Source organism: Marmota monax, unplaced genomic scaffold, assembly GCF_021218885.2.
Source record: "Marmota monax isolate L192 unplaced genomic scaffold, Marmota_monax_Labrador192_F-V1.1 WCK01_AAM20220418_F8-fsc00071, whole genome shotgun sequence".
Lineage (NCBI taxonomy): Eukaryota > Metazoa > Chordata > Mammalia > Rodentia > Sciuridae > Marmota > Marmota monax.
This window is the reverse complement of record NW_026695217.1, coordinates 2,155,516-2,163,949: the sequence shown is the minus strand read 5'-3', so window position 1 is coordinate 2,163,949 and position 8,434 is coordinate 2,155,516.

Here is an 8,434-nt window from a genome sequence, read left to right as displayed (position 1 = left end):
CTTTACTTGTTTTTTCCCCATTTGGGACCAGACATCTAAGGATTAGTACTTTCAGAAGCTAAGGATAAGGAATTTCAAAAGCAACTGCGTGGGACTACCCGCCCCACGCCATCCACCGCAGCCTGGAGTTCCAGGAGAGCCACCACCCCTGGGGTTCCTTATTCACCAAAGCATGGCTCTACAGCCCAATATTAGGGTATATATAGGCTTGAGGCTGCCATGGCCACCAAACTGGGATAATGACACTTATATCTAGGGACAATAATAATGACCTGGTACGATGTCATCAAGGTCCCTGTGGACCTGGCTGCACCAAAAGGTTTCTGTACTAAGGTTGCTAACAGTTATCCTCTTACTGAGGTAACAGAGAGTCTTACATGGGTTGCCTATCTCTTGTTTTTCCTATTAACAGCCACCTTCTTAGGATTACCCTCTCACTAGTCATATAATCTAATACCTCCATATTCTCACATTCTACCTTAAAAGCATCTCAGGCAACCCCCCACCATCAGAAGCTGTGAACCTTTATGCAAACCTATTGACTATATGATAGAAGATATCCGAACTCATCATTTCTGATTATACTGACAAAACTAAATGTAAAAATAGAAACTAACTGATATACGGCTGCACATTGGGTACATTCAGTGCGGTAATATTGATGTTACTGACAAAACTAAATGTAAAAATAGAAACTAACTGATATATGGCTGCACATTTGGTACATTCAGTGCTGTAATATTGATGTCTCCCTTACTGACAAAACTAAATGTAAAAATAGAAACTAACTGATATATGGCTGCACATTTGGTACATTCAGTGCTGTAATATTGATGTCTCCCTTACTGACAAAACTAAATGTAAAAATAGAAACTAACTGATATATGGCTGCACATTGGGTACATTCAGTGCTGTAATATTGATGTCTCCCTTACTGACAAAACTAAATGTAAAAATAGAAACTAACTGATATATGGCTGCACATTTGGTACATTCAGTGCTGTAATATTGATGTCTCCCTTACTGACAAAACTAAATGTAAAAATAGAAACTAACTGATACATGGCTGCACATTGGGTACATTGAGTGCTGTAATATTGATGTCTCCCTTAAAAGTGGGTTATTGGTAACCTGTAGGGACACTGTAAGACAATAGGGCAGAAGCTGTAATACCTCAGATCTACACTGTTAAGAGAGGAAGACACACATGGACATCATGAGAAAACAAGGGAGGAAAGTGCCCCAAATGAAGCAAGATTCTACAACAAGAGAATCCATAGATAGCAAAGTAGGTGAAATGTCAGAGAAGGAGTTCAGAATAAACAAAATGATTGGGGAATTAAAGAACAATCTGAGCAGATACAGGCACTTCAACAAAGAGATAAGAGAACAAATTCAGGTGACCATCAATCACACAGAGGTAAGAGCAAATATAAGTTGCAAGAGATTGCTTCAAGAAAGAGATTCTGGGGAAAAAAACCCAGAAACCCTCAAAACAAAGAAATAATAAGCCAATTAAAAAACTCAATAGAGGCTGGGGTTTATGGCTCAGCAGTAGAGTGCTCATCTAGCACTTGTGAGGTGCTGGGTTCAATCCTCAACAAAATGATAGCATCACCAACAGACTAGGTCACTTAGAAGACGGGACCTCAGACAAGACAAAATATACAATCTTGAAAATAAAGTTGACCTCACAGTGAAGATGGTAAGAAACCATGAACAGAACATCCAAGAATTATGGGATACCATCAAAAGACCAAATTTAAGATTTATTGGGATAGAGGAAGATTCAGAAATTTAAACCAAGGGAATGCATAATCTCTTCAATGAAATAATATCAGAAAATTTTCCAAGCATGAAGAATGAATTGGAAAATTAAATACAAGAGGCCTATGATTATAACAGATTTACACCAAGACATATTATAATGAAAATGCCTAGCATACAGAATAAGGATAGAATTTTAAAGGCTGTAAGAGATAAAAATCAGATTATGTAAAAGGGAAGACTAATTTAGATCTCAGCAGATTTTTCAACCCAGGCTCTCAAAGCCAGGAGATCCTGGAACAACATATACCAAACTCTTAAAGAAAATGGATGCCAACCAAGAATGTTATATCCAGCAAAATTAAGCTTCAAATTTGATGATGAAATAAATACCTTCCATGATAAACAAAAGCTAAAAGAATTTATAGCAAGAAATCCTGCACTACAGAACATTTTTGACAAACTATTCCACAAGGAGGAAATGAAAAACAACAATGAAATTCTGCAAAGGGAAGAACTACAATAAAGGAAAAGCCAGCCAACCAAAGGAGAAACCAAGTCAAGCTAAATACCAAAAATAAAAATGACCAGTAATACAAATCATGTCTCAGTAATAACCCTAAATGTTAGTGGCCTAAACTTACCAACCAAAAGACATAGGCTGATTGGATTTTTTAAAAAGACCCAACAATATGCTGCCTTTAAGAGATTCATAGGAAAAGATGCCCACAGACTGAAGGTGAAAGGTTGGATTTTATTTATCTATTTATTTGTTTATTTATAACATTCACATGGTCTACATAAGCAAGCAGGGGTTTCCATTTTCATATCAAATAAAGTAAACTTCAAGCCAAAGTGAATCAAAAGGGATAAAGACAGTTCATACTGCTTAAGGGAACCATACATCAAAAAGACAGAACAGTTATAAATGTATATGCCCCAAACAATGGAGCATCTATGTTCATCAGTCAAACTCTTCTCAAGTTCAAGAGTCAGATAGACCACAATAATTCTGGGTGACTTTAACAGACCTCTTTCACCACTAGATAGATCTTCCAAACAAAAGCTAAACAAAGAAACTATAGAACTCAATAATACAATCAATAACTTAGACTTAACTGACATATATAGAGTATATTATCCATCAATGAGCAAATACACTTTCTTAGCAGCACATGGATCCTTCTCTAAAATAGACCATATATTATGCCACAAAGCAAATCTTAGTAAATACAAAAAAGTTGAGATATTACCCTACATTCTATCAGGCCACAATGGAATGAAATAAGAAATCAATGATAAAATAAGAAATAAAATCCACTCCAACACCTGGAGACTAAATAATATGCTATTGGATGAACATTGGGTTGCAAAAGACATCAAGGAGGAAATTAAAAGATTTTTAGAGGGCTGGAGATGTGGCTCAAGTGGTAGCGTGAGGCACTGGGTTTGATCCTCAGCACCACATAAAAAATAAGTGAAATAAAGGCATGCTGTCCATCTACAACTAATAAATAAATAAATATTAAAAAAATTCTTCGAGGTAAATGAGAACACTGATATAACATCGAAATCTCTGGGACTCTATGAAGGCAGTTCTAAGAGGAAAGTTCATTGCATGCAGTTCATTCCTTCAAATAAGGAAAAATCAACAAATAAATGATCTAATATTACATCTCAAAGCCCTAGAAAAAGAAGAACAAATCAACCCCAAAAGCAGTAGGGGACAGGGAATAATTAAAATCAGAGCTGAAATCAATGAAATTGAAACAAAAGAAGCAATTGAAAAAATTGATAAAAAAGTTGGTTCTTTGAAAACATAAATAAAATTGATAAACCATTAGCCATGCTAACAAAGGGAAGGAGAGAGAAAACTCAGATTACTAATTTCCTTGAAGAAAAAAAAATATTACGACGGATACTACAGAAATACAGAAGATAATTAGAAATTATTTTGAAAATTTGTACTCCAATAAAATAGAAAATATTGAAGGCATTGACAAATTTCTAGAGGCATATGATATGCCCAAATCAGGATGATATACACGATTTAAACAGATCAATATCAAGCAAGAAAATAGAGGATGCTGTCGCGACCCCTTGCCCGCAAGGAAGACGCAACTCGAGAATCTTCTCTCAACAGTTTTATTCAGGTCCCTGGATATTTCTTCTTCTTCCCCTCGGGTGCCCCTCCCAGCCTTAATAAAGCATCCCAAGCCCCAATGCAAAGCTGCCGCGTGGAACTTTCTCACAGGGTGGTGAAAAATCATGTGCCAACTTTCCCAGATAAGAAATTGTTTGTCACAGACCACAGCGGAGCCAGCGCCATCTTGTAATGGCGACCATAATCTGCAGAAACGGCAGAAGCGGCTCACCACAGTTCCCCCTTTTCTATTTTATTAAAACAATACAGGCGAGAGTAGAGGTCCTATCCCACTGTGCAGAAGTGGCTGCATAGTATGGCTCAGTCCCAAGGAGGGCCCTTCCCCAGATCTGAGGCCATATCAGCCGACGCCTTTTTTCGTGGGGCGGGGCGTGAACGCGTCTAACCCGCATGCAATAGGACATGCTCTCCTTGAGGTCCTCTTCAAGGATCACTCAAGTGCAGTGCCTTGCCTCGCATCCTGTATCGTGACGATGGTGGACGAAGGCGGATAGCTGAGGCTAAACTGTGGCTGTTTATAATGACAAACAAGTTGACAGCACCCTGAAAGAAAGGCACGAACTTCAAGGCGATAGAAAAGTACTAGTGTGGAAACCCATCTGCGTGCAATGGCAGTAAGACCGGCAGAGTGCAAGGGCTTTCCAACACTAAGAGAATAACAAGGAAAGTCATGTCGATCCCAGTGCAATGTTATAATAACTTGGGGTGTAACGACCATGACAAAGGTTTACTGCTTAAGATGCGCAAGCCAGACTTGAGGCGAGTTGCCATTTTCTAAAGTTGCAAGAGCTTGTATGATCATAGCCTTTTCTTGTGCATGGCGAGTTTTAAGGCGACAGAGAAGCCACAAACAAAGTACAACACTGAAGCAACACATTGCACCAAAAATGCCTACCCCCACCCACTCTTTGAAGAAGGAAAAAGCAGAAGATATCCAATCGGTGAATTGACCCAAAGTCACTGGTTCGACACGGGTACTATTCAAAACAGCAATCTGAGTTAGTTGAGACTGGATCAAGTTTTCTGCTGCCATGGACCAGGTTCCGGATAGATACTCTCCAATGATGCGGGAGGCATTTCTGGAATCATTAAATCTGACAGAGGTTATACATAAATGTGCACGTTGGTCAACACAACCCAAAAGCACCAAGTCGGCCAATTCTTCTACCTGAGCTTGGAGTAAATCTATTCTTTGGTTGGCAGCTAAAATCCCTGACAAAATATGTTGATTAATTGAATTTTGGGACTCAAGTATGGTAGAAGTTTGTTGAACAACTTGATTAATGGTGGCAGCAGTTTGTACTTGACTGGCCATGGCCACTCCGGCCGTAACCGCTGCAGCAGCAGACACTGCCACAGCTGTCACTATAGCTGCCGTAATTCCAAAATCCCTGCGGACTCTAAGTAGCTCAACAATGGGGAATTTATCTGGGTCCGCAGTGACTGGGATTGGGACAAAGGTTGGAATTTTCATAACCACTGCTACAGTCCAAGAACCATTCCAACACTCAGATAAGAGAGAGGTAACACTAGAACAATCCAGCATCCCTGACGAGGTGTCATTAGTCAAAAGGAGCAAGAATGGGGATTGGACGCAGACCATCGCAGGGGGCAATGTGGCATTATATAGCAAAGAGTTGAACGAAACAGATGTAAGTCTATTACCCCGTTCACTCTCGCGAACAGTACCAGAAACATTAGCCAGCCAGCTTCTGACTCCCAGCAATTGAGCCAATGCAGAAATATCAGCTGAAGCCCCCTTCTCATTGGAAATCAGCCATTGAAACCAGGACCAACCTACTCCTGTAGAGGAGTTGGCACTATGGTTAAAGTTATAAACATACCTCTTAAGAGAGGGGGAAAAAGAGAAACCCTTAGCAACTTGAAGTCTCTCCCAAGAATGGTCCTGACAAGGCGTAAATGTTGGGGGGAAACGAAGATTAGGGGTACAGTAAGGAGAGGCCTTAAAATGAGTGGCATTGTAAGTACTATTAGAAGAAGGAGGCACTGGGATTAGTACCTTGGAGATCATAGCCAAGGTAGTTATGTTAAAAGCAGAGCTATTTACAGGGGTCCCTGAACCTAATTGCTTCCCTGAAACTACTTGGCTCAGTACGGCATTAATAATACTCCCTGAGACCTGATTGGACCGCAATGGATCCTCCCAGTTAGTCAAATTTTTGATCTTAAGGCTGATGCAATTAGCGTTTCCAAGGCTGAAACAAAAAACTCCTGTGAGATTAACCTGAGATTGATTAAAAATGCTCTCCACGTCCCCTCTAGGAGAGGCACAGGGAGCAGACATCTCACATGAGGTAGAGAAAAGAGTGGGGAGGACACTAGAACTACCATGAACCGGCATCGGCATTGGCCAAGCCCGTGCCACTGCCCACCACTGCATTGGTGTCGTCTGTGCCATCGGCACCAGCACCAGAACCAGAGCACGTAGCAGAGTGAAGATCCTCATCACAGGGTTGCTGTGGTATCTCTTGTTGTTGGTCGGTTGATGTCAAGACTCTTCTTGTCAGACGTTCAGGGACCCACAACGGCTCCGTGCGATCCTGGGGAAAAACACATACAGATCCTCGTGCCCATGTCAGCACGGGGTCGGGGCCGTTCCATTGGCCCGTAAGAACATCCTTCCACTTAACATAGCCAATCACAGAGGGCTGAGGGGACACATGTCTATCGGCCACAGAGTGACCATGAATATCCAAATTTAAAAAATTAATGGTAAAGAGAGCTAAGGACAGGCGTTCTTTAGGAGTGTGTTCAGCTCCTATTCCCCCTTTTTGTTTTTGTAAAGTTTCTTTTAAGGTGCGATGAGCACGCTCAACAATGCCTTGTCCTTGAGGATTGTAAGGCAGACCATGAGTAAGTTGCACTCCCATGGTAGAACAAAAGGATGTAAATTGTCTGCCAGTATAAGCAGGTCCATTATCAGTCTTAAGGGATGCAGGAGCACCCCATGCTGCCCATGCTTCTAGGCAATGAGTAATAACATTACGTGCCTTCTCTCCCGACAAAGCAGAGGCATGAATAACTCCAGAGCACGTATCAACAGAAACATGTACATACTTGAGGTTACCAAAGTCAGGTATGTGCGTCACATCCATTTGCCAGACAACCAATGGCTTCAATCCCCGTGGGTTCACTCCATAAGTAGGGGGATGAAGAAATGTGACACAATGGGGACATTGTAATACTATCTGACGAGCATCCGCTCTTGAAATGGAAAAACGCCTGCGCAGCGTTAAAGCATTAACACGGAAATTCTGGTGAAATAATTTAGCCCCCTCTAAGGAGGAAGCCAAGCATATCAACTGGTCTCTAGTGGCTGAGTCTGCACAGGCATTACCCTGTGATAACGGACCAGGAAGAGAGGTGTGAGCCCATATGTGCATTGGATAAAAAGGAGCAGTGCGGCTACAGATAAGTTGTTGAAGCTGATTAAAGTAAGCAGATACATTATGGGCATTACTAATAGCTCCCACGGCCTCCAGGACTTTGAGTGCTTGTACCACATAAATGGAGTCCGAGATAAGATTAAAAGGAAAAGAACATTGTTTAAAAACCTCAATAACAATTTGCAGTTCAACCCATTGTGGATTACCAGGAGCAAATTGATGCTGAACAGGGGGAGAATCATTAATTACATAAGCTCCCATTCCAGACTTGGAACCATCAGTGAAAATATTAACAGCCCCCGGAATTGGGTTGGGTGAAGTTACCTTAGGGAAAATGATGGGATGTTCTTTAACAAAATGGAGTAATGGATGGGAAGGGTAATGATTATCAATATCCCCTTGAAACGAGCAACATAGAATAGCCCAGTTTAGTCTAGAGTAGCACACAAAACATTAAGCTGAGCCTTAGTATAGGGTATAATAAGAGAAGAAGGTGATTGTCCGAAAAATTGAATGCTTTGGTGGATCCCTTTAAGTGCTAACGCTGCAACAGCATCAGGATAGTATTCTAAAGATTTTCCTGGGGATATATGTGGGTGGATCCATAGTAAAGGCCCATCTTGCCACAGTACTCCAGTAGGCTGCCGCATAGTGGCAAGCACACATAACTGGAAAGGTTTATCACTGCGGAGCCTGCATAGAGTAGCATGTTGTATAGCTTCTTCTACTGTTATAAGGACTGCCCTGGCCTCTTTGGTGAGGCTACGAGGAGAAGCAAGATCTGGATCACCCTTAAGGGTAGCATACAAAGGCTGGAGCACACCATTAGGAATATGTAAATATCCCCTTATCCAATTAATATCTCCCAGCAGTTTTTGAAAATCATTCAGAGTTTGGAGATCCTGAGTTCTTATGGTGATTTTTTGTGGTTTCAATTTGTCATGCCCAATGATTGCTCCCAAATACTCAATAGAATTCCCCGTTTGAACCTTTTCAGGTGCGATATGTAACCCATATTGAGCTAACAGCTTTACTAAGTCTCTATAGGCCTCATTAACTATCTGCTCTAACTTAGCGGCCAATAACACATCATCCA